The sequence below is a fragment of the Musca autumnalis genome, unplaced genomic scaffold, assembly GCF_047663935.1.
Source record: "Musca autumnalis isolate F117 unplaced genomic scaffold, ASM4766393v1 scaffold_1, whole genome shotgun sequence".
Taxonomy (NCBI): Eukaryota; Metazoa; Arthropoda; class Insecta; order Diptera; family Muscidae; genus Musca; species Musca autumnalis.
In genome coordinates, this window is record NW_027411644.1 from 163731604 (window position 1) to 163759578 (window position 27975).

The 27975-nt window shown below is 35.0% G+C and overlaps 1 long non-coding RNA gene across 1 annotated transcript; it reads left to right on the forward strand.

The window, feature by feature from the left end:
- The first annotated feature begins 19364 nt into the window (after positions 1–19364).
- Positions 19365–19807, forward strand: LOC141390937 (uncharacterized). The gene is made up of 3 exons (XR_012409525.1): positions 19365–19420; positions 19521–19677; positions 19742–19807. It is a non-coding gene; the product is annotated as an uncharacterized lncRNA (long non-coding RNA).
- Positions 19808–27975: the final 8168 nt, after the last annotated feature.

The following is a 27975-nucleotide window of genomic DNA, read 5'->3' on the forward strand; positions in this document are numbered from 1 at the left end:
TGATACAACGTAGGATTTCATTCATATTACGTAACTTTTTCTTTCAGTGTATGGGATCCTTAATATACTCAATAGGGGCTTTCGTTCCCGAAGGGAATTTTACACCACCAGACCTAGGCTTTCATTTTGTGTTACAGTGTAATCAGTAGGATTTCCCATAGAGACCACAATGTCTTTCATAAGATTCTAACAGGTCCTTTAGAGAAGTCATCCTTGTCTTCTATTAAAGAACATGTTGGACTCCTATGAAAGACATTGTGGTCTCTATGGGAAATCCTACAGATTACACTGTGACACAAAATGGAAGTCAACGTCTTCGTGAGAAGTCCAGTAGGTCTTCTGGCAGAAGACTTTTAGGACAGATATAGATGACGTTAAATGTCCTATTATTATTGGATTGTCATAGAACTTTACTTTTGCTTGCAAAAAATTAAGGGATCTGTTGGACCAAAAATATTCTCGACATGCATTTGATTTTCGAAAAAATTGTGTACCGAATTTATTGTTATATTTCTATAATGTGGAAAAAATGTTCCCGGAGTTGAAGTCGAGTAATTTTTTCGATTCCGACTCCAGCATATTTGCTCGACTCCGACTCCGAAACCCTGATATGAAGGCCTGGACCTATACCGACAAATTTCTGGCGGAAAGTTTTGTACTCCCAACGAAGACTAAGTACCAAATTTCAGTCATTTCGGTGTTATAATGAAACTAAAACCTTCAAAATACCTAAAATCGGGTGGTACCGTTCTACGGACGGACGGACGGTTACTTCGACTTAGAATGATCAAGAATATATATACTTTATGGGGTCTCCGATGAATATTTCGATGTGTTACAAACGGAATGACAAATTGAATTATACCCTCCATATTCTGGTGGAGGGTATAATAATGTTATGGATGTACTCGTACACCAGCATAACTAGACCAATTTTTACACATGCAGAATTACTATGGTGGCCAGCAAGGGAAATAAAACTTTACATCATACAAAGTTCCGCATGCATCGGAGTCACAGGGACATTACGAACAGAGGTTTAAGGTAGATCTTTCAAATTTGGCACAGAATTTTTATTCAACCGAATTAGTTTATTTAATTTATTATTTAATTAGTTCGTATTAGGTAGAGAATTTCCTTGTAGAAAACATTGGTCAACGTATGCACATGTAAATTACATACTAAATAAACAAAAAAAATGTCTAAAACTGGTCGGAGCCATTAGATAGAGAGTTATAGCAAGGTTATACTACAGCTTAATTGCACTACTTTAGATCAAATAAACTTAATTAAAGTATCATAAAAATTTACTTATAATTAAAACGCCACAAGTTTTGATTACTTTATCTACACTACTTACTGTAATTTATTAAAAAATTAGAAAAAAATTGCGATTAAGGAACATTTTTAAACACTAAATTATAAAAAGGACAAAATTAATATTGAAAATTTTGCAATATAATACGGTAGAAAACTCATGAAATGAAATATGAAAACACAAATTTAAATTTCATGAGATATATGCCCAAGACCAGTTTTCTCTTATAAGTTTTCAAGGAAGAGCTAAACATTTTATGCGCGGGTGGCAAGCAGTTAAAAATTCTAGCAAAAATTCTTGTTTTCCAACTAATTTGACTCGTTATAGGGAATTTGTGGTTAAAAACCAATTTGAAAAATATATGTCCAATTTTTGCTAAATTCCACAGTGCTTCGGATTTAAGTTTTGTTAGGTCTTCACTTTACTGTTGAAATGAATCTTCCAAATAAAAGTATTGCAATTTTACCATTCAAAATTCTTAGAACATGCTTAACCCAATGTTCTTTAAAAATTAATTTCTCTTTTTCTGCAGTTTACAAAGGGCAAGTGATTTTGAAAATGTTACAATTGCACAAACCTACCCCATTTACAAAGAAATGAAGCATGATAGCCTTTGGTTGAATCGCTTCTGTATATTTCCGTGGGCTATGTTTGCCAATATTGATGCTATAACGTATACATATGGATGTGTGTTTTTTGTTTGGACAAAGTTTGATTCTTTTTTGTTGCTTGACAAAAGAGTGGACTAACAACGGACGAACAAATGTGGAAATGAGAATTTAGCTGGAATGGAATGCATCCCAGTCCGGTGTTTACTGCTGCACATTGTCAACTCAACTGTCCATCAAGTATGTGTTGTGGTTCCTTTGACATGTGAAAAGACATTTTGGTAGAGTCCCAATTAAAACGCACTTCCTAATCTCAGAATGAAGAACTCATTAGTAGGACGTTAAGTTGTTCTGAATGCTGACAAAGCGCTTCTTTTTTTGGTTCTTTCACTTTCAATCGTCCATAGATTCACCATACAACGGGTTTGCGGCAAATTAATGAGACCAGAAAACAATCAGGACGCAAGTGCTACAGAAATCTAATTTGATGGAGTAGAATGGAATGGAACTCTGTGTGGATGACATTCAGTTGTTGGTGTATCATTGGGATGATAGCAGAGTTCTTCTTTTGACAGTAAAAAGAAACGAATTATGTTAGAAAAATTTCTTTATTGATTGTAAAATCAGGATTGAATTAAAAAATTAATTGTTGTTGGTTTGAAACGTTGTTGGCCATCATTCCATTTTTGGAAATATTCGAGTTAAAATTCTTGCATTTTAGGCATATAGTATCTTTGGCAATATTACTGCCAACAATACCAGGTATCGTCCAGTTACAAAATTTAACCCTCAAGCGTGTCATAAAGGGTCCCTTTTTCCAAAAGCGTTTTAAACCTCATTTAAAATGATATCGAATCGGATCCGAATATTCTACAAAAATGTTTCACTATAGGCATTAGAATACATCAGAACTCTAAATCTTACCTAAAAGTCCAGAATATATAACAATCAAAACCACGTTTTAGGGTTAATGTTGTAATTTATCTATGTTTAAGCCAGGTTGTCCCACAAAATATATGCTGTGTTGGTAGCAGCATACCTCGGAATGCCTGCTCCGAATTCTTTTCTCCGTGCCGGGCCGGAAATGCATCCCTTTTGCAGTTTAATTGCAATGGACTCCGAGGTAAGATCGAGGAAATAGTGGATTTCATGAGTCGCAAGAATATCAAGGTCGCAGCGGTGCAAGAACCCAAGCTCAACAACAACTGTAGCTAACAGCGTTGTGATGGTTACAACGTGCAAAGGAGGGATCGCACCAGAAGAGGAGGTGAAGGGTTAGCTTTCCTCTTACGCCATCTGTCCAATACACACCTGTCTCGCTTGAGTCTGTCTCTAATGACCCGTACATAGAAAGTATCGGGGTAGCAGTGGAAGGTCATACTCGCCTGGTCCTGGGAGACTTTAATGCGCATCATGAGATTTGGCATTCGGCCCTCGGAAACGACTCAAAGGGGGTACAGCGCTGACTGAGTAGATTGATAGCACGGTCAATTATGACGTCCCTACCATAATTAGAGGAGAGTGTCACACTTCGCCAGACATAACCATCGTGCCACTTGGTCTGACAAATTACGTTACCTGGCAACCCGTCATTTGCATTGGATCAGACCATCTCCCCATAATTGTTACCATTAGCAGACCACCAATGCACCCATCACATGTACATTTGTCAATCATAGGAAAGCTGATTGACCGAGAGTTCACCAATCACCGTCTGAGAACTGCCCAATCCTTCTGATGTTCAGGTAGCGAAAAGGACGTTCGAGACTTCATAACTGCTGCAGCCGCTCGCCATATCCCTGCTGGTCGAATACCCGAAGTAAGACCAAACTTCCCAGCAGAGGCGACGGGATTAGCAAATGAGCGTGATGAGCTTCAACGCCAATGACCCCAGAGGTCGGCGAGCATAAGCGGAACAAGTGGTTAAATCATCTGAACGGTTAAGCCACTCTCGAACACTGGAAAGAAGAGAACATAGGACCACAGTCACGTTTGGCGTCGTTACGTTGACTGACCCCAAGAGGTGCGCAATTTGCTTCAATCGACAGTTTGTTGAGCACCCCGAGAGTGACAGGGCGAAGAGAAGAGTATTACGTCGCATCAGATCTCTTCCTGCCGAGGATAAACTACTGCAGTTTACAATGGATGATGCTGCGAATGCCATCAGGAACGCTAAATCATCCAAATCGTTGGGCCCTGATGCAATCTGCATGGTAATGCTGGATGAGCCGGAACTGGAGTATCTCTCTATAGTTCTCAACCTGTTGCTATCCACCCTCATTGTTCCCGAAGTCTGGAAAATGGGCAGGGTGGTCCCGCTGCGGAAGCCGGACAAGGATGCCAACAAAAGTGAATCGTACAGGCCAATTTCGCTTTTGTCGTCCGAGGCAAAGACCCTTGAGGCCTTACTCCTCCCCAGTATCAGAAATAGCAATCAAGTTGCCGATCATCAGCATGGATTCCGTAAGCAGCACGGCACGACAACAGCGCCGCACGCCATCTCCACATACATATATTCATCAACCAGAGACCGCCATGTGATAGAACAGTGATGGTGGCGCTTGACTTATCAAAAGCCTTTGATACAGTCAGGCATTCCACGCTGTTTGGGGACATTGAGTAGACAACCCTCCGGCCAAACTTGAAACGTTGGATAGTCAATTATATGTGTGGACGCCAGTCGTACGTGGAATTCAGGAACAAGAAGTCCAAACCCCGTAGAGTGAAACAGGGAGTTCTCCATTGTGGGGTGATATCTCCGAAACTGTTTAACTTCTTCCTCTCCTGTATTCCACCCCCTCCATACAGCATCGAGATCTTAAAGTATGCAGGTAATTGCACGATCCAGGCGTCAATTACCTTCCCTGATGACATCTGTGAGAGACTGAACTCCTATTTAACTGATCTTACCACCTTTTTCCGCTAAAGGAATATGCAGATTTCCGCCACAGTTTGGAAGAGAGGTGAATGTCGTGGTCGATGGTAGCAGATTTTTTACCACAAACTGCCCCAAAATTTTAGGAGTCACATTCGACACTAAATTCAAGTAGTGCGGGCACGCCACAGCTGTCTCCAACAAACTGAAAAGTAGGAACAAGGTCCTCAAATCCCTAGCCGGCAGCACTTGGGGTGCAGATGAAGAAACATTGTTGACCACATATAACGCGATAGATCGGTCTGTGGTAAGCTAAGCGGATCTAGTTTGGTCCACGGGATTATGTGATATGAATTGGAAAAAGATTCAAACCTGTCAGAATAACGCCCTGAGAACAGCAACAGAGTGCCTTCTCAAGTCTTCAGTGGACCATCTACAAGAGGAGGCAAAGATTCTTCCAGTAAAGCAACACAATGAGATGCTTTCCTTGCAGAACTTGGGGGCAAGTCCATACTTCCTGAAAAAATAGCCTGAAAGATGCAAAAAGCCCCTATGACGCCGTGTGTAGTGGTTGGAGCGCAAGATAACTCTCGAACGGATCTGCCGATTCGGTCAAAAATTTGGCCTTCGTAATATTTTGTCCAAACATAGTTTAAGTCCGAAGATAAGCCATATCGGTCCACTCCTTCAGGTACCCGCCCCCCCCCCACAAAAGTTCAAAAATGTTTGGAAAAATTGTGCGCGCGATAACTCTTGAATGGAGTGACCGATGTAATCCATACTTTTCACATCCTAATATATCTACCAAATATAGATCCGGTACGAATATGGACTATATTTGTCTACTCCTTCTGGTACCTCTCACACAAAATTTCGGATAAGTTCACTTTAAGACCTGCTCTGGAATCACTTTGATTTTCGGAGAAGCGATTTGCATTCGCTACCTCCATTACGACGGTAAAATTTTTTTCAGGGGTAAGTCCATATTTCTTGGGAAAACAGCCCGAAAAGTGTAAAAAGAAACCCCTATGTCCCCATATCGTCGGTGTCATGCTTAAGCGTTCCATACGCCATTTGCTGATTCGAGAAAAACTCAACCCAGCAAAATGTTCGATGCCAAAGATGTCATTCAATAATCGGTGCAAGTGATCTGGCATGTCATCTTTTAAGCATCTTCATCGATGAATTTTATATGAGCGTGGACCCCAAAAGATGCTATTCATTTTTGGATCCAAAGAATGTCATTTACTCCAATGCATTGACATGTAATTTTCAACAATGCTTTGGCATGTCATTTCCACCAATGCTTTGGCTTGTCATTTTCACCAACCCTTTGCAATGACATTATCATTACGACGAGAGCTTTAACAACGTTGGTTGTGATTTCGAGTGTCCGACAACATCAAGCCTATTGTAAATAATAAATCTTATATATTTAGAAAAATGTGTATCAATAAAAGCACAAAATTCATCTCTATTGGATCGATGGAATGGGTTCAAATGCTGATAAAAACATCGGATCTTTCACGACTTCCTTTCCATTGGTTCAAATGATAATGAAAAGAGCGGATCTTTCACGACTTCGTTTGAATCAATGCAAAAGATGCCATCCTTTAAATTTTGCTGGGAAGTTAATGTTTTAGTCCATACAGGCTAGATTTGGTGCAAAAATCCAATACTTTAAGAGCTCAGTTCTACTTAACTAAACTCAAAGAATATATTGGGAGTTTATTTGAGTCACATATCTGTTATAGTCTAGAAGTTATTGCTAATTTTTTAAATGCAAAAGGTTGTTGATTTGTTCCATAGGATCTTTTTTGCATGTTTTTGGCAATTTGTGTCACCTGGAACATTTTATGTCACATTTTAACAAACAAACTTTTGATCAATTGGGTTTGATCAATTGTGTGTGGGGGCTTCATTAAAACAGTTGTAGTAGAATATTAATGCTTTAGAGACTATTGTTATATGTTTCCTTTGCATTTATTTAAGGAGTGGACTCCTCCACATTAGAAAAATATAATTTTTATTAGCTTATTTTTATTGTCTTATTTCATCGTTTAATTCATTCGAAAAAAATTAATAATCGTTCCTTGAACTATTGGTAATGGCAATACAATTCTATTTTAATTTATTTTCTGACATTTTAATTATCTTACATGTATTTTATAAACGGGAGGCGTTAAATTTAAGTAAAAATAAATTTTAGTTTCATATCGATGCCCTACTTTCTCAACCTCGTATCTTAAAAAATACAACTTTACAGGAGAGACAAAAAACGATTTATCTCTTGATACATCGCTGTTTGGGTAAAAGTGTAAAAGGCAATAATGAGGGAATTGAGTTCATCTATGCATATTAGTTGTAAAAATATAAAAATCTTTTCTAGTTTAGGCAAGAATCGCATTTATTTAGATACGAGTCTGCTGCATTTACAATCATTATAAAACTTGATACTTTTTGAATAAGTTACGTGTTTGTTGCATTAACAGCAATTTAAACAAATTACCTCGTTTTGCCAAAATTATAACATGAAAATCATATTTGGCGAATGTTTTATTTTCAAAAAAAGTATAAGAAGAAAAAGGAATAAATACTACAAGTATTTTTGAACAAGCTCGTTGGAAACTACTTTACAGTAATACAAATAAATATGGACATAATATCCATAAGAAAGAAATATTAAAGAATATTAAATTAATAATATCATTGGTGTGGCAAATTATCATAAAGTCGACTGGAATCATTCGTTTCAGATCTTGCAAGTCGTCATATTTTCTTTTTGAAATAGGTAGTTGCTGCTTGTAGAGACTTAGTAAATCATTATGATTGTGGTGCACTTGGACTCACAATTTACGATGAGGAAGATCTTGCCACTCGTCATCAAAAGATAGTTTGTATTGAACTCCGCAATTAAATTTAAATTTAAATAATTTACGTTGTACGGTTTCACCAATCTGGATTGTTTTATTACAGTATTGAAATCAGCTGGCACATATAGTTCTCTACCTTTCTTCTTTCGTTCTATGGACGCATGCACAGAATCACACTCCATTTGAGTGTGACCAACTACCAGATATTTTTGATGAATTTCTGCATGGTAGGTATTTGCATAATGTTGTAAGGCATTCGCAAGTGTCGTATTACGATTTTGAGCCAGCACCCGTCGCTGTAAATTATAATAGGCTTTGATTTGTCTTTTAAATCCTGTAAATAGTCCAGCAAGCAAGAGGTAAATACATTTGAGTCCATACCGCCTTCAGCTTCATGCCATACGTAGCAAGACACGTTTTTATCAAATTCGTTATAAATTGTGAATTGGTGCACACACAGTTTTGTTTTAAAGTAGTTTGCTCCGCTTGAAAGTAGAGGAATTGTTTGCACTGCTTGTAGGTCCACAGTTAACATCTGAATATCACCCATTAAGCAACGTTTCTTATCGTCGGTTTTTTCTTTTCTGACCCGATCCTTACTTGTTACATGAAGTTTATATTCATCTTGTGGTATGTTTTTGTTTTTATAAGAAAGCATAAATCACATTGATCTTTCTTGGGTTTGTATATACTAAGATTGGCCTTGTGTACTGCGTCTAATAAGCATACAAATTGCCTTTTCAGTCTTATCAATGTTGCGATCCATCAAATATGTTTCGAAATCTGAGTACACTTCTGTCCAAGACTTGTACTGAACATCTATATATTCTTTACTGGTACTCTGTCGGCAATAATGTGATGGCATCTTAGGCAAATTTTGTAAAAACAAGTTTACGTGAGTTATTTTGGCGATTTTAGTTTTGCTTTGACGATTGACTGCGCCAGTTTTCTTTACCATGCAAACGTCGTTCCTCTGTAGATTGCCACTAACCCACTTAGGCACGCTCCATTCACCCAGACAGAGTGTAGACAAAAACATTTTTTTACAAACAACCTTGATCTGCCCAGAAACTTTCAAAGTGTAGACTAACGTATTTTCTCGCCGAGAAAAAGTATCAGTTGTTCTCAAGGTGACCGGTTTACGAGACACCATAGCAACGACATAAGTTTTTTTCTCTTCCCAAGACAATGACCAAAATAGTTTAAAAATATTCTTTCTATCTTCTTCTGTAATTTCGTAGCACTGCTTACTGCTTTTTGTTTACATACTTCCGAATTGCAACGAACCTTTAACTTTCTTTCTTTTCTGATTTCCATTATTCCATTCCATTGCCTGCTCCGATTTAACGATACATACTCCTGGCCGCATTCGCTTCAGCTTTTTACGGTTTCTACTCCAATGTTGCTTATTTGCCTGACCTTTACGTGCTCTTTTATTTGTTATTACGCCAGAGGATTCATCCAGAAATACAAACGAAGTTGAATTTTCAGATAAATCGGAATCAATGCTGCGATTGTACTCGCTTTCACTTGCTGAAAAATCGGATTCCGAGGAAAGACTAGAGTGATCAGAATCCATTGAGACAAAATGTCCAGTTTCTTCATCCAAAATTGTGTTTCCAGTTTGTTGTGTTTTTTGCTCTTGACAAAGATTCGTAAAAGCAAAACATCCTGTTCCAGCATCAAGAAGAGCGATCGTATCACTCATTTTCAATAAAAATCAAAAATTCCTCAGGAGCAGATATTCACAAAGCAAAACAAAATTCAGAACTAAATAGAAATTATGCTTTTTATTCCCGAAGTACTAAAAATACTAAAAAAACTGTAAATGACGGAACTCCCATGACATTATTTGCAGAGACTATTTTTTTAACTTTGTTACGATTTTTCTTTAAAAATTGACTTTGTGCTCACACCAGGGCAATTCAGTTTCGCCAATTCTTGTTTTCATTATACTACAAATAAGTATGGTAATATACATTGCGATTAGCTGTGTATTTCTGCGACAGAAATTACTTCCCTGTAGGAAATGTTAATAGTGAATCTATACTGACTTACTACTGACATTGTCAACAGTACTACTGACAAACTGTAGACAACTAATGTAATTTCCTATAGACATTTTGTATGAACGTGTCATTCGAAAGTCAGTACTGACAATGGAACTAGTAAGTCAATAGTAAGTCAGTAGTTCCTGAGGAACCATGTGTTGACATTGGAGGTAGTGAGTCAGTATAGACATTGGAGGTAGTAAGTCAGTATAGACATTGGAGGTAGTAAGTCAGTATAGACATTGGAGGTAGTTAGTCAATAGTACCAGATTTTCAATACTAAATTTTTTAGCTTATTTGGAACTTTTCATAGATAAAACAGCTATATAGTACGTTTAATAAGAAGATGAAGCTACACATTTGTTTAAATACTTTATTTCATTAAATAATAAAACAAATAATATTGAAAATGCTAAAAATGTACAAATTGCGTATTACAGTATTTTTATATTTTTAAATGGCTAAGCCAAAGATTCCACATAAGTAAAAATTAGTAAATAAAGACAATGTTTTCAAGGCAGCTTAAACATTTTAACATATAAATAATAAAAAACGTTTTCGTTTTATTTTCTTGGCCAAGTCGCACCAATGACTTGTCTGCTTAAAATAGTCTTCTTCTGTTGCACTTAACGTTTTATCAGGCGATTCGCTGAATGTTGATATAACATCTAGGAATTGAAAAGAATAAACATGTATAAATAAACATAAATAAAAAATATGTCCTTAAATTTGCTTGCCTATTACAGCTGTATAACATTGGAAAAATCTCACAATCGATTTTCTGCCAAATAATTCTTCAACATTGTAATTCATTATTATGTTTAGTTGCATTCAGCATTTCCAGCGAGACGGGACAATATATACATAAGGCTCCACAATCTTTTCTAAAGGTTCCACATAATGTCTAATTGTCGAAATTTCACCACAAATGTTGTTAGTCGCCTCAGAATTCGTACTTTGCTATAGAATTGTTTATTTTTCACATGTCTTTTATATTTTCTTTTGCTCATACTTGTTATTGAAAATATATGCTTTAAGTTTTCACGATATTTTATTGATTTTTACAAAAACACTTTTTTCACCAACCGCAAAACTGATTTTACGCCAAACAATTAAGAAAATAAAAAAAAATGCTTCGTTGGGCTATCATCTGTCAATATACACAATGCTTCTTCTTATTAAGGTAAAGGTATCAATAGTTGACAACCTGGTGACAAAGTATTGACTTTGTCACCATATTAGTAGACAAAGTGGCGACATGTCAACACATGACCCCACACTTCCTACAGGGTTATGTTTAGTTGCATTCAGCATTTCCAGCGAGACGGGACAATATATACATAAGGCTCCACAATCTTTTCTAAAGGTTCCACATAATGTCTAATTGTCGAAATTTCACCACAAATGTTGTTAGTCGCCTCAGAATTCGTACTTTGCTATAGAATTGTTTATTTTTCACATGTCTTTTATATTTTCTTTTGCTCATACTTGTTATTGAAAATATATGCTTTAAGTTTTCACGATATTTTATTGATTTTTACAAAAACACTTTTTTCACCAACCGCAAAACTGATTTTACGCCAAACAATTAAGAAAATAAAAAAAAAATGCTTCGTTGGGCTATCATCTGTCAATATACACAATGCTTCTTCTTATTAAGGTAAAGGTATCAATAGTTGACAACCTGGTGACAAAGTATTGACTTTGTCACCATATTAATAGACAAAGTGGCGACATGTCAACACATGACCCCACACTTCCTACAGGGTTAGTTTCAATGCGGTCTAACAGTTTAAAAACTACAGGTATTAAGATACGAGTTTGATGCAGGTATGAAAATATAAGTGAATGAGATACGAGAATATATTTTATTAATATTTCAGAACCGCGGCAATATATTAAGAAAATAATTTTTTGCATGATGTAAATCAGAAATAGCTATCGTTTGATATTAAAAACTCAAAATCGAATATTTCTAAGGTACGAGGTTGAGAAAGTAAAGCGACGATATAACAATACAACATTTTAAAATATCTTGATTTAAAAACTACTCTTCTTCAGTTTTTAAACCTAGTCCTTTAAAACAATTTGTTCCATACGCCACATTGTTCGTAACTTGACAAAATTGGGTAATTGTTTGTTCCAAACGCCATAATTTTTTGTGAGGAACAATTCGTTTTTGTCTTTTTTTGTTCCATACGCCAAACGGTATGGATATGGAACAAAAAGTTCAAAGTTCTTTTGTTCCATACGCCGGACTTTATGGATATGGAACAAAAAAGCAGATTTTTTGCGTACAAAGTGGATATGGAATATATTGACATTTCTATATCTCGAAAACTATGAGAGATATAGATAGAGGGTTGAAAACTTTGAGAGGTACCTGTAACTCAAAATGTCAAAAATGGCGTATGGAACACTTAAGCATGACACCGACGATATGTGGCGGTCGGAGAGTACGATAACTCTTGAATTGTTCAATCGATTTGGTCCAACATTTGGTTTTCTTCATATTATAACCAAACTTAGTTTCATGGGGCAATACCGGTCCACAAATTCCGGTACTTCTCCCCAATATTTAAAAAATTTCACTAAAATGCTAAGACGATATCACTTGAATATTTTGTTAAAATTTAGTTTAACTTCTAAAATGGCACATATCGGTCCTCCCTAAGGGTACCTCAAGTGTCGTAATGGCATCAGTTGAAAACGTCTGGACAGAATTGGATAATTCTTTTTTTGAAAAGTTCGTCATAACCCAACTTAGGTTTTATGTAAAGAAAATTTGACCACGCCCACTTTTACGCCCACTTTTTTCAATTTTAAAATTTAATCTTTTCTACAAAAACTACTGAACTGATTTTCCTGAAATTGCCAGGAAATGTACAGGGATGGCCCCGGTGAAAATAGGCTACAAATTAGTTGAACTTCGGTGGTGGCGTGGTACTTCTCCTATACCCTATTTTTTAAAAAAGCTATATTTAGAATAATTACGAATGTATCGGTTTGAAAAAATATTTGCGAGACAATTGTTGTAGTGTCTCCGATCTTACCTACTTAGTTTTTTATGGAAAACGCTAAGTTTGCAAAAATTACGAATGTATAGGTTTACAAAATAACGAATTAATCTTCATTCTAAGTACTTCTTTGGGGCCAAAAATCCGACCACGCCTGCTTTTTATACCCTACACCACTATGTGGAAAGGGTATTATAAGTTTGTTTTGTTAAAACTTCATGTAACACCGCTAAATATTCGTCGGAGACCCCCAATGTGGTATATAAATCTTCATATCTCGACGTCCGTCTGTCCATTATAAATTGTAATCAAACTCCAGGCCGAAATTATGGACCGATCGTCACGAAATTTTGCATGGAGGTCGGGCTCGGACCAGAATAGATCCCTATTTTTGTTGGAGATGATCGTGAAATATTTAGCGGGTGAAATGGATCAAAAACATAGGTCGCAATAATAGTCCGATCAACGCGAAATTTTAAATATGGTAAGAGAATATGACAGAGAAGTAGCTTGCTATTTGAGATGCCGATCAGATTATATTTAGAGGGTTAAATGGACCAGAACTTTTGTGTGAAAATTGTAAAAATTTTTAATATACAGCTTATATCTTTGTTCCTGAAAGACACATTCTTCGCTTGTGAGTAATATTTGGAAGACGATCTCTTGACCTTGGCACTGATGTCGATTACGTTGATGTACGTGATCAGATAACAGAGCTACAGCCTAATATATCCAGTTTTTTGTTTGTAGTGTAGTAATTTACACTCTAGAGGTCGCAATTATAGCTCAATAGTCACGAAATTTTGCACGAGGTAAGAGTTTAGGTAGAAGAAAATGCATGATGATCTGATATTATTTAGCGGGTGACATAGACCATTACTTTTGTATGAAAAATATACAAATTTTATTTTTGATCCATATTATAATTCCTGAAGGGCATATGCCGGCAAAGTAGCCTACATATGGAATAATAACTACTGACCTTTCCCCTGATACAAATTGCAATAATGTGCCTGCTAGATAACAGGCCTACTGCCTAATATATAATGGGTTTTGTGTAGAGAACCACAATTTCCTCCCATGCTACAAATTGTCTCTATCATGACAGAGAAATTTTCAGTTCATTTGTCAAATTGGATTTTTTAAACAAATATTGCAACGACCCCACCTATTTTATACCTTAGGATTTAGGGTAAAGGGGATACAAACAAAATCCGACCAAAGATGTGTCTCATCGAAATATTGGTTTTATATACCAAGTATGTTTGGACGAAATTCGTTTCAGACAATTTGGAGTCTATTAAGCCCTGTCCGTTCATCTGTCTCTCTTAATGTCTAGCTGGCTGGTGCGGACGATAATTTTCGAACGGATCTTCCGATTAGAACCAAATTTTATATATCGTAATATTTTACCCAAACTTTGTTTAAGTTGGAATGTAGGCTATGTCGGTCCACATCTCCCCCAAAAAAGTTAAAAATTGTTTTCGAAAAATTGTGTGAACGATAACTGGCGAAGTGAGAAATCGATTTGCTTCGAACTTTCCATATATTCCTTCCAGATATAGATCGGGTAACACTATATCGGTCCACAATTTAGGGTACCTCACACACAAAATTCGGAAAAGGAGAAATTTAAGAGTCCTCTCGAATCGTTTTGAATTTTTTTCAGCAGATTGTACTTGCGCCGCAAATCCGCAAGATAACTCCCAAGGGGATTTTCTGATTGGTCGAAACTCTACACATCGTATTATTTCATCCAGTCATGTGTCAGGTTGGAATATGGACTATATCGGTCCGTCCTTCGAGTACCTCCCACACAAAATTTCGGAAAAGTGCAGTTTGAGGACTCGAATCGGATCTATTTGATAATGTTTTTTTAAAGTAGGTTCTTTTCACGGTCCCTATTCTGGTCCCTTTTCAGGGGTAAGTCATACTTCCTGAGATAATAGTCCAGAAGTTCCAAAAACCCCTGCCGGCTTCAACTATTCTGAAAGAATAATTCTCAAACTTTTCCAAAACTCAGAAGTTAGCTTACTAAAATTGATTTGGTATATCCCCATATTACGATACCTACAGATTCCACGTATTTTGAATCAAACTCGTGTTACCGTTAGCGCAGCTGAATTATACTATCTTCTTTGCTTTGTAATTGAATATGAATAATTTTGGGATTTATAAATTTGTTTGCATGCAAAATTTGTAGTTATTTCTACCGATATAAAATATATTTTAGATATCACAATATATGCCCACAATGACCTATATTCGAAGCATATGAGAGGTACAAGTGCACAATTTTGGACGATAGATCTTCAATAAATTTTCAATATTCCCAATTATCAAATATACCAAACGGCATGGTATATATATTTATTTATTTTAGGTGTATTCCAAAAAGGAACCTGATATTCAAAGACAATTTGAAGATGTAGCAGGAGGGGCTAATCAATGTGAATTCTCCAATGTTCGAATATTTTTTTAGAAATCTATAATTTATACATTTTTCCACAAACATCCCAGTAAAGACAATGGAGGGTTTGTTATTAAGTTATTGATATGTGACCTAGTTTTTATCGCCGAGTCCGAACGGCGTGTCCTAAGTTGCCACTTGTAGAGACGTTTCTCCTCGCTGAAATACTCAGGAAATATCGCCAACAACACTAAGGGATATTTTGCCACCGTTGACAATTTGATGGTTGTGGTGTAGGGTATCACATGGTCGGCCCCGTGCGACTATAGCATTTGCTTACTTGTTTTAAATATGTAATATACTGAACCGATTTCCGTGAAATTTGCAGCAACAGCTCAAGGTTTGCCGTTGTTATATATATTTTATGAATTTCCGAGGAGGTGAGGTACCTTCCGGTTTCAGCATACCTTCTCGGTTTCAGCATACATTTTGGAAGGCAATGGGGTTGTGTGTACCCTACGTATTTAATTGGAGCAAAAATAACGGACCCACTTTTTTTTAAATATGTTAAATCTTGGAAATCAATACATTATTTTTCCAAAACTACCTAACTTAATTTCATGCAATCTTCAGAAAATCTTCAGGAATGTCCCGTGGCCCAACATGTCATATTAGTGTAGACGAAATTCGGTGGCCTATTGTTTTATAATCGCTATATTTGCTAAAGGTTAAGGTTTAATTTATTGAGCCTTTTTTTAGAAACGTTATAATTTTACAGAGCACAAATAGCTAGAAGTAATACTTAAGGCAACGCGTAGCGCACGAGAGAGATATCGGGAGAAAAGGAAAGAAGAGAAACGTCTTTTCCGCAAGAAAAAGAGAGAAATGGAAAAGCGGGAGTGTGAAAAAATCGAGATGTACTGGAGCCAGAATGAAGTCCGAAAATTCTACCAAAGAGTGAAACATCAAACAGATGGCTTTGGTACAGGCACATCCTCCTGTAGAGACCAGCAAGGTAATCTGGTAACAGATACAGATAGCGTGCTCAGGATATGGAAGGAACATTTCTCCAATCTGCTGGTATCCAATAGTAGCGAAGACGATGATACCACAGATCCAATCCCAGAAGATGGTATAGAATGTATACCACCCGGCCAAGATGAGGTAAAAACAGCAATCAACAGGCTGAAGAATAATAAAGCAGCAGGAGCCGATGGCTTACCAGCCGAGCTGTTTAAAACCGGAGGCGACGCGCTGATAAGGTGTATGCATCAGCTAGTTAGCACCATCTGGCAGGAAGAACGCGTACCCGACGATTGGAACATGAGCATCCTATGTCCCGTCCACAAGAAAGGAGATAAGACTGTATGCTCCAACTATAGGGGCATAAGTCTTCTCCCTTTGCCTATAAGATAGTGTCAGGGATATTGTGCGAACGACTAAAGCCAATGGTCAACGAAATAATTGGACCATACCAATGTGGCTTTAGACCTGGCAAGTCCACCATTGACCAGATATTTACCCTGCGGCAAATCCTACAGAAGACCCAAGAGATGCAGATCGACACATTTCACCTTTTTGTCGATTATAAAGCAGCATTCGACAGTCCCCTCCGATCAAAGGTATTCCATGCAATGTCTGAATTTGGTATCCCCGCAAAGCTCATCCGGCTCTGTAAGATGACTTTAACTGATACTAGGTCCTCAGTTAAAATTGGAAAAACCTCTCCGAAGAATTTTGTACCAAAAGAGGTTTCAGACAAGGAGACAGCCTTTCGTGTGACCTATTCAACATTTTGCTGGAAAATGTAATACGAGATGCAAATGTCAAAAGAAATGACACAATTTACACCAATAGCCACATGTTACTTGCCTATGCTGATGACATAGACATCATGGGAGATCAGTAAAGGAAGTAACTGATACCTTTAGGAAGGTTGAAACAGAATCTGGAAAGTGGGTCTGGCGGTAAACGGCGAAAAGACCAAATTGATGGTGTCGACGCGCAAAGCGTCCATAGAGCTCGGACCAACTGTGGAAGTTGGTACCTACAATTTTGAGGTAGTTAAAGACTTCGTCTACCTCGGCACTGCCATAAACACAACAAACAACATCAGTTGTGAAATAAGAAAAAGAATTGTATTGGCCAACAGATGCTACTATGGTCTAAGTAAGCAATTTAAAAACAAAGCCACATCTCGTCAAACAAAAATAATACTATACAAAACGCTGATACTACCCGTGCTAATGTATGGCTCCGAAGCATGGGTACTTGCGCAAGCAGATAAGGCAGTGCTTGGTGTGTTTGAGAGGAAAATTCTTCGAAAGATCTACGGGTCGATTTGCGTTGACGGTGAATATCGACGTCGTATGAACCACGAGCTCTATAAGCTATACAAAGACATGAATATAGTTAAACGTATCGAGATGCAACGATTGAACCCGCTAAAAAGGCATATGAATACATGCCACATGGCGGTGCACGCAGAATCGGCAGGCCTAAGCTTCGATGGAGCATAAAAGTGGATGAAGAAATGGAAAGGCGCGGTATTCCAAAAAGTCAAGCGAAAAACAGAGAGGAATGGAGATCTTTTCTTAGTTCGGTCTATGGAACAAATGTTCTGTAATGGGCCAACTAAGTAAGTAAGTAAGTAATACTTAAGGCCATGTTTATATTATAGCATTTTACAGGGTTAACCTTCTTAATGAGAATTTATTTGACGTATACGAAAAGGAATTGACATTTGAAACCCAGTTGGTTTGTTAAATCTGGCTATATATAAACGTAGTACTATAAGATTATAATGTGTTGTCCAAATTTACAATAAGTGTTGGTATGTTACAGCACCATGCTTTAAGATATATATGAATAATAATTGTTGTACAATAATAATGATGTGAAAAATAATTCCTTGCTCCCGGGAATACAATTTTGCGAGCGTTAAAAACTCAAATAAACTTACAAGCTAATATAAAAAATAAAAAATATAAAAGAAAATGTGAATAAATATAATAATTCAGCCTCTGTTCGTACCAGATATGACTTTTTCATAAAAACGGTGCCGAATATTGGCATTGATATCAAAATTAGACGGGACTTCATTGATATAACCAATTGGAGATAAATAGTTTGAATTCGTCCAGCTAAATTGTCGTTAACTGTCATATATGTACATATACAAGACACATAGCTATTTCCATGAATACACTGAAAGAAAAATGCTTCGTTGTATCAATGAACGGGTTTCATTGATTATTTTTCATTGATGCTATGAAATGTTACATTAATACAATGAAATTTACGTTAACTAAATTTTAATGATTTTTGGTTTCATTGAATAAATGAAACGGATTTCATTGATGTAATGAAACTTTTTATTTCTTTAAATTTAGAAAAATATGTGAGTATTGAAACTTATCTAAATAGTATGTGCTTTAAAAAACTAGTACGCAAACATCTTTTAAGAAATTGGTGGAAAATTTGATATATTTGATGTTATTTGTTGGCTCCAAAAATTAATGATATAGTTTCATTAAATAAGCGAAACAGTTTCTTTGAATAAATGAAACAGCTTCATGGAATAAATGAAATAGTTTCATTAATTAAATGAAACAGTTTCATTAAAGAAACGAAACATTTCTGAAGTCCCCAATACTATTTTGCGGAATGAAAAAAGGTCTGTTATAATTAAATCTTATCTGTCTATATTATCACCCATATACTATTATTTTTCCTATAATTATTTTTTCTTTATTAAACAAATGTTTTAAATTTCCCACAATCATAAACAGAACACATTTTGAAATCTGCCTCGTACATACATATGTGTGTATAGAATCACATACATACATACATATTTATGCATGAATATTTGCAGAAGCGTCACTAGGAGCATGACTGTTCAAGAATTCTTTACTATCAGCGATTGGCTTTGATATACATACATATTCATGCTCATTAAAACAGGTTTGTCTCATTTTTCTACTTGTGTGTCAAGACTTATTCTCTCTGCATGTTATTCTCAGTTGTTTTGCTTTTATTTATTTCTTTGTTGTTATGGAAAAAATTCCAGCTATGTGGTGTGAATGTGCGTTTCAAAAGCAGAAAACAAAATCAGACAAAGCAACCCTTCTTTCTCTCTGTCAAAACAATAAGCGATTGCTTAAGTTGATCAGCAAATTTTCAACAACATTGTTTTAGTTGACTTTATAACGCCGCCAAGTGCGGATGAATAAAAATTTTAACATTCGTGTTTTTAACTAAGAAAAGTAAGTATGCAAATATTGGTAAACTATTTCTGTTAAGTTTTATGTATTCATTTGTTTAGTTAAGTGAATTTTCATTTATTTGGGTTTTTCTTTGTAATAGATGTAGCAATAGAAAATATAAAAAAGAGTGGAATGACGGAGAAAATTCCAAAAGTTTGGTGTTCAGCGACAAAAGACAAATAAATTACAAATATTTTTTTAATTTTCAATTTTAATTACTGGTGCAACGCCCAATTGGATCATAAACTTCGCTGAAAGTAGGTATGAAGTCTTTAATGTGAAAAGAAAATAGAAATATTAAACTAAAACTCTTGCATGTAGTTTTTATGTGTACAGTTGTTTTATGTGAATTTTGTATGCTGTATCCCAACATCATGGACGTACACACTGAGCGGCAAAATATTAAGGTAAGTTATTGTGTAGAAAACTTGTTATTTAGTAACAAATTGTTTATTCTTTAAATTTTACTTAGAGATGACAACTACCAATGGTATCATTAATGTATTTAGTTAATACATAAGGAATTAAAAATGACGTATTGTATACATGGTCAAAACTAATTGTAATAAAATGAATTAAACATATTTAAAGTTGACTTAATTTTTTTGTATTACGTTAGTATGAAATCACTTCATAACATAAATGAAATCTTACGTTACATCAATGAAATGTATCATTGAATTTGAACCAACGTAAGGCTTCATTGCATTAATGAAAGTATTTCATTACACTAATGAACATATTTCATTGCATTAATGAAAGTATTTCATTGTATTAATGAAAGTATTTCATTATATTAATGAAAGTACTTCATTGCATTAATGAAAAAGGTTCATTGTATTAATGAAGAGGTTTCATTGTATTAATGAAGAGGTTTCATTGCATTAATGAAGAGGTTTCATTGCATTAATGAAGAGGTTTCATTGCATTAATGAAGAGGTTTCATTGCATCAATGAAGAAGTTTCATTGCTTTAATGAAGATGTATCATTGCATCAATGAAGAAGTTTCATTGCATTAATGACGAGATTTCATTGCATCAATGAAGAAGTTTCATTGTGTTAATGGACAAATTCATTAATTTTACTTCAATGAAGCTCTACGTTGGCTCAAAATCAATGACAAATTTCATTGATGGAACGTAAGATTTCGCTTATATTATGAAGCTTTTTCTTTCAGTGTACTTAAACGCTGAGCAAATTTTGACATCAAGTCACAGACATATAAACCAATAGGGGTTATTTTGGATTCGGAGTAAATCACTCTATTAGAAAAACGTATATTTTCCAGTCCATAAACAGTTGTCATTAAAACTCATTACGACGGACCAGCAACGCGTACTGGGGTCTGCTAGTTTCATTATAAAATATTTTTGTGCTTTGTTGACAAAATTGATATAGATATTTAATGTAAATTAATAGTTCATTTCTTCGTTGACTCATAGTAAAATTTAACGAATATATTTTTGTCTTTTACGTCATCTATCTAGAATGATGTTTTGTGTTACAACTTGGCCTACACATAGATAAATTACAACATTAACCCTAAAACTGGGCTTTCAGTTAAGACTGTATGGCGAACATTTTTGTAGAATATTCGGATTCGATGCGATCTCATTTTAAATGGGATTTAAAACAATTTGGAAAAGGGATCAAAAGGATCAATTCAATGACCCGCTTAAGGGTTAAATTTTGTAACTAGAAGATTCCTTGTATTGTTGGCAGTAATATTGCCAACGACATTATATGCTTGAAATGCAAGGATTCCAAGAAATTCTAACTCGAATGTTTCCAAAAATGCACAAATAGGGAAAACTTCCCAAACGCAGTTAGGGTACTTCCCGACGTAAACTTTTAAAACACCGATACACTTGTCTTCTAGTTGTCGGTCCTCTTTCATAATTTTCCCGATTTTATCTGTAATTATTTTTTGTGTTGTACAGTGTAATTAAACGAACACTGTGGCATCAGACGTTTAAAACTATGTATAGTCAAGATTTAGTCAATTTTTGTTCAATGTTGGTCCAAAAAGTATAAGTTCACATAAAAAATGAAAAAAAAAAAACAAAAAACATTATTAAACATTATTATAAAATCAAAAAACTTCTGATTTTACCCACCAAGCTAATTTAATCTAAACACACTTTTTAAATAAATTAACCTTAAGAAAATATTTTAACAATTTAATTTAACAGCCGGTTATAAAATGGTTAATTTAGAATACTATTAGCATGAACACATGGTTATGTTGAACATATAGAACAACATATCACGTGTGTATGTCAGATAGTATAGCTCACCCCATTTCCCGGACAATATCCAAATGCTCGTATGTAAGTATGAACAAGTCTATGAACTATAAAATTGCCAATTTTGTTAGAAAAACACAACCAAGCAAATCCAAGGATACTGTGGGATATAAATGGCCAAAATAAACAGACCTTTTTTTTGTTTTTGCTACAACATGGTCCATGAGCCTGCCAACATCTGTTGGTAATGACAAAGAAACTATGTAACCGAACGAAGACTCAACTGCCAAAAACAACAAACATTAAATGGCAACAAATTTATTTTTGGTAAACAGGGGGTGGTCGTCGTCGTCGGTCTTTAACTAAAATAGGTTTTTATAAACATAAAAATAAATGTGTTGAAATTAAAAAAGGCATTTACAAGAAATAAGTTTTCATTATTTGTAACAAGATTTGTGTAATGGGTCTATCAAACAGTTGGATAGAACGATGTTAACATTCACTATATTACATACATATATAATTAATGCCAACTCTTGGAGGAATATGAGAGTGTGTGGTAAAGTATTAAATTGAGGTTAATGGGTAGGCGGGTAAAGTATTAGCAAATCTGTTTGAACTTGATATGTTGTGGCAAATAAAGGTTTAATTATATACTTTTGGCAAAAACTTTTAATGTGTTTTTATTATCACACCTATGAGGAAAACCCCTTGGACCTCCACCCAAACAAGCTCTGAAAATTCTTGGTCACTCTTTCATCTCAAGTGGACACTGCCTTTAACACCTGATAAAGGTATTGAGCTAAAATTTGTCTCACATTCACACATAAGAACGTTACGTTAAAAGCTTGGGTTTGTCATTGGACTAGTAATCCACCGCACAGTGGTTCCGGCCATTGGTCAAAAATAAACAAGTAAAAAAGCGGTAAGTTCGGCCGGGCCGAACTTTTTATACCATCCACAATGAAATACTCTGATTGGTCGTAGGAAAATGTAGCTAAAATCCTCAAAATACCTTAAATAGGGAGGTACCGTTATATGGGGGCTATACCAAAACTTACAAATTATATGCAAGTAAATACATATACACTTACATATATATTCAATATATCGCGAAACTAATACGTATTGCAAAATATTATAGTGGATTTTTGACCTTAATAAATAGCTTAATTTTTTTATACCCTGCACCATAATATGGGGGGTATAACTAAATTTGTCATTCCGTTTGTAATACATCGAAATATACAACGGATACCCTATAAAGTATATGAGAAAAAGTCAGAATTTTTTAAAATTCCATGTAAAAAAATTAATTATTTTTGACGCTACATTAAAATTCCCATTCTCAAATCTGTTCGAGATACTAATTTTGGATATTGCGCGCAAACGGGGACGCGGCCTACCATGTGATACCCTACACCACTACCTGGGAATTAACTTTCAACAAATCAAAATTCCTTTATGGAACAAATTCTCTTCTCTCATATCAATGAGTGCACCCCGATTCATATTGGTTCAATGATATGGGACCTACAGTTTATGGCCGAGTATGACGGCGTGTCCTAAGGTAGCACTTTTAGAGAAATGGCTGAAGTACTCAGAAAATGTCGCCAACATTACTGAGGGGTTGAACAATTTATGTTGCCTGGCCAGGAAATGTTTGTGCAATTTTCTTTGAACATCAGGTTCCTTTTTGGAGTACAAATATTCCCAGTTACAATGACACTCCTCCAATTTTTTGAACACTACAAATTCTATATAAAAAATTGTCAAAGGGACAATTGTGAAATTATTAAAGATCTATCGTCCAGGGTGATATCATTGTTGAACACATATATGTGTGAAAGACAAAAAATTTAGTTTCCATGAAGCCAAGGTTTGCACTATTATAATACGCGAACTATTGTAATTCACCATTAACTATCACTATTGCTTGATCAAATTATGTGTTTTTGAACAAAGCTCAAAAATTTTACAACAAAATTTAATTTGCGTGGAAGTTATGACCGCGTTAATGAATAAGAATAGGTAATACACGTCGGGTATTTCACAAACCAATAATAGGATTAAAGTACTCGGGATTACCCATAATTTGATATATATGTATATTGACTATGTAGTCCACACCGCATCACAGTAATTTACTGCTAAAGCCATCATTTAGTGGAATATTTTTTCTAAAAAACCTATTTTTTGGGTAGAGTATTTACAATATTCTTTTGAGTGTGCTGGTACCGCGCAATATTTTAGTTCTGGATCATATAAATCAATCATAGAGTGAAAATCCATCCACTAGAACAGCGGAAACGGCTACTGCAAAAATTAAAAAAAAAATGCGAAAAATGTTTTTGAAAATATCGCAGATTAGAGTTGTAAAAAGTTTAGCGGTATGGAAGCTGTATCGGATTTATCCCAAAAATTGGTTGCGATTGGATATCCACGGTACATCCACGGTGCATTCACCAAAATTAGTACTTCCAAAAAAACTTTAACGGTAGCGACATCGAGAACATTTTGACAAAAAGGTGGTGAAGCGACCCCATGCTGCAGTATATGTATAAAAAAACCACGTAATTTGCAATAATGCAAAAACTGGACTTCTGTCATGATAGAGACAATTTGTAGCATGGGAGGAAAATGTGGTTCTCTACACAAAACACATTATATATAAAGCAGTAGGCCCGTTATCTAGCAGACACGTGATTGCAATTTGCATCAGGGAGAAGTTCAATAGTTCTATTTCCATATGTAGTCTACTTTGCCGGCATATGCCCTTCAGAAAATAAAATATAGACCAAAAATATTTTTTTTGTATTTTTCATACAAATTTCACCCGCTAAATAATATCAGATCATCATGCAAAATTGTAAGCATCTTCTTCTACCTAAACTTTTACTTCGTGCAAAATTTCGTGATTATTGAGCTATGATAACACTACAAACAAATAACTGGGTATATTAGGCTGTAACTCTGTTATCTTATCATGTACACCAACACAATTGACATCAGAAAGGTCAAGCGTTCCTCTTCCAAGTATAGCATACTTGCCCGGAATTTCTCTTCCATGAAAAAATATATAAGCTGTATAATAAAATTTTTTACAATTTTCACACAAAAGTTGTGGTCCATTTAACCCTCTAAATATTATCTGGTCGCCATCTCAAATTGAATGCTTCTTCTTTGTTATATACTCTTACTTTATTTAAAATTTCAAGGCGATCAGACTATTATGGCGACCTACAGAGCAGCTACAAAATCGGATAAAAATTATATTTTTGGTCCATTTCACCCGCTAACTATTTCACGATCATCACCAATTAAAATAGCGATCTATTCTGATGTGAAACCGACCTCCGCACCAAATTTCGTGACGATAGGTCCATAATTGCGGCCTGGAGTTTGATTACAATTTATAATGGACAGACGGACACACGGACGGACACAGACGGTCGCCGAGATATGAAGATTGGTATACCACATTGGGAGTCTCCGACGAATATTTCGCGCTGTTACATGAATTTTTACCAAAACAAACTTATAATACCCTTTCCACATAGTGGTGTAGGATATAAAAATTAATCGCGGAAAATTCTCTATAAAAATCTAAAAACTCGTAGGACATTCGTTTAAACGCAACCTTATGGACTTAATATTAAGTTTAAGCCAGAATTTATAGCAAATTAATTCTTTTAAAGGCCAATGCTTTCCTCAATGCCGAAAACACCCAAATCGCAAATGTTGTAATAAGAAGATGAATCGCTTTGAGGTTAAATTTGTAAAAACATTTCCCAACCGATTTTTTCATATCACTGACTTTTGAATAGTGGATTTCACTAGTGTAAACAACAGCTGAGACAATGCTTCATAGTTTTTAACCCGAATTTAATCAAAAGTTAAATTTTTTCGCGATAATACTTTGATTTTCTGTTATTATTTATTGGTATGGCATAGGAATGGAGGCATTATCTCGCTGAAAACTACGTTTTCATAATTTGTTTATTTAAGATGGGAAATCTACAGGTTGTCGGACATTTTGTGACTAAAATTTTTTTATACGAAACCAACCAGCCATGTATTTCCACAGAAAAAGCGCACCACACTATAAGACTTTTTTTAACAAAATAATACTAAGATGTAATTAAATGGTTTTTAAATAGCGGAAGTATTACTTTAAAGGCTCTAAACCAGCTAAATTAAATTTTTTCTGTTCGTAATGTTAAAATCTTTACATTTGTTTATCCTAGTCATATGAATTTTGATAACTCCATTCTTTACACTTTTTTGTATCAAAGACATAAATACAACAAGATAAGACATTTCTTTTGCTATCATTCTTCAGTGAATGGCTTTTGAATTTAACATAATGTTATGTTACGATATGGTGATATAACATTTTTGTCTTTTATACATTTTTACGTATTTAACCGAATTTACCGATCCAATTGACATGGAATTATTCTTAAATAGATCCTTGAATTCATAAATTTCGTTTCTGATATCATTACATGAAATGTTCCTCCTTGGTTGCGATTTTGAATTAACTGCAACCTGTTAAGGGTAATGTTTCTATACATAGTTTCGTAAACATTTTTTTGTTGCATGCATTTTGTCAGGTCTTTATTACTTTATGTCTTTGTTTGTATTTTAAAAACATGTGTTACATTGAAATTTTGGGCACATAATGGGTATTGTTATCCTTAAAAACCCTTAAAAATAGTTCATGTAATAACAAACAACAAGAGGGATATGATGCACAATTTTCACAGGTAATTGACGGGTAAAGTGTGTTAGTACAACTTTTACTTCAAAGTCAGTCAAAGTCATATAACAACAATTCCAAATCGCGTTTTTTTATCATTCGGGATACTAAAGGCGCCATTAAGAATTAATTAATGTTAAGCTTATAATTTGACTTTTAAGTACAGTGCGCTTAAACGAGTGTCGCACAAGTTTTTAGGTGTTTTAGACAATTTTTTAACGATTAATCGCATCTGTGTTATTATCGGTTTTATTATTATTTTTTTTTTTTTTTTTTTTTTTGGTTTGTTCAATTTTAATAAAACTAATTGTTTTGTAACAAAAATCGTTTTAAAATTTTACTAATTCGCTAGAATATACAAATATGCACAAAAACTTGTCTTGCGCTTAAACGAATGTCGATGACTGTATGTTTACTGAGGTCCCATAACTTTAGTGAAAAAGTTGTAAAATTTCGCGGAAATTAAAAAAGAATTCAAAACAATTGGTAGTTTGCAACTTGTTTTAATAAAATTGAAGCTGTTTATGCATCTGAAAAATATATAAAAAATGTGTACATAATCTAAACATGGCGAAGATTCAAATGAAACCAAAACTATACAAATCCGTTCAGTGGTTTGCAAATTATAGCAAAAATAAATATTGAGGAAATTTATAAAATTTTTGTAAGAGGAAATATTTATTAACACTTATTTTGTGAGTTAGTTGAAGAAAATGTAGGAAAAATAGGTCAGATTTATTCTTCTATGTTAGTTAAATTTCGCGCAAAAAATCACGTTTTTATTTCTAATCGCTTCTCGAATATACGCTAACATCTAACGGAAGATATGGGTATCAAATAAATTTTGGGTTCCTTTAAATGGGGTATAATTTTGAAATAAAACTGAATCAGGTAATGTTCATTTTTAAATGCACGTAAATCGCGAAATCCTCAAAATTACTTGATGCGAATTCTTCTCTTTTAATTTGTACACAATTGCCGGGATATACTTCGGCCGCTAAGATGTAACATCGTCTGCAGTTTAGTGTGCAGCAAACTGTATAACGCTTATAATTTGCACAAAGTGCATACACTTTTTATGCGCATCCGATTTCACTATCATCCATGAAAAAATACATCGATCTAAACCTATTTTAATAAAATCTATCAGAAACCGTGGATGTCGATAAATCGGATACAGCTCCCATGCCACTAAATTTTTTAAGCGGCTGTTTTAGCAAAAACGCGAATGATGTGTCAGTTTTTCATTGAAAAGGAAACGATCCACAGAAAACGCGATTAAATCCGCGATATTTTCAAAAACATTTTTCGCACTAAAACTAAAATATCTTGGGGTCCCAGCACACTCAAAAGGATACTGTACCCAAAAGCAGGGTTTATCAAAAAAATATCGCACGAAATTTTGGCCTTTGGCAGTGGATTACTGTGATGATGCCCCACCGTGCTCTTGAAGCAACATTAAATGGAAGGTGCTTACACACACACTTTTCATTAATTTATAGCTCAGATGGTTCAGTATCATTATCAAGCTCTCTCCTTGGAATGT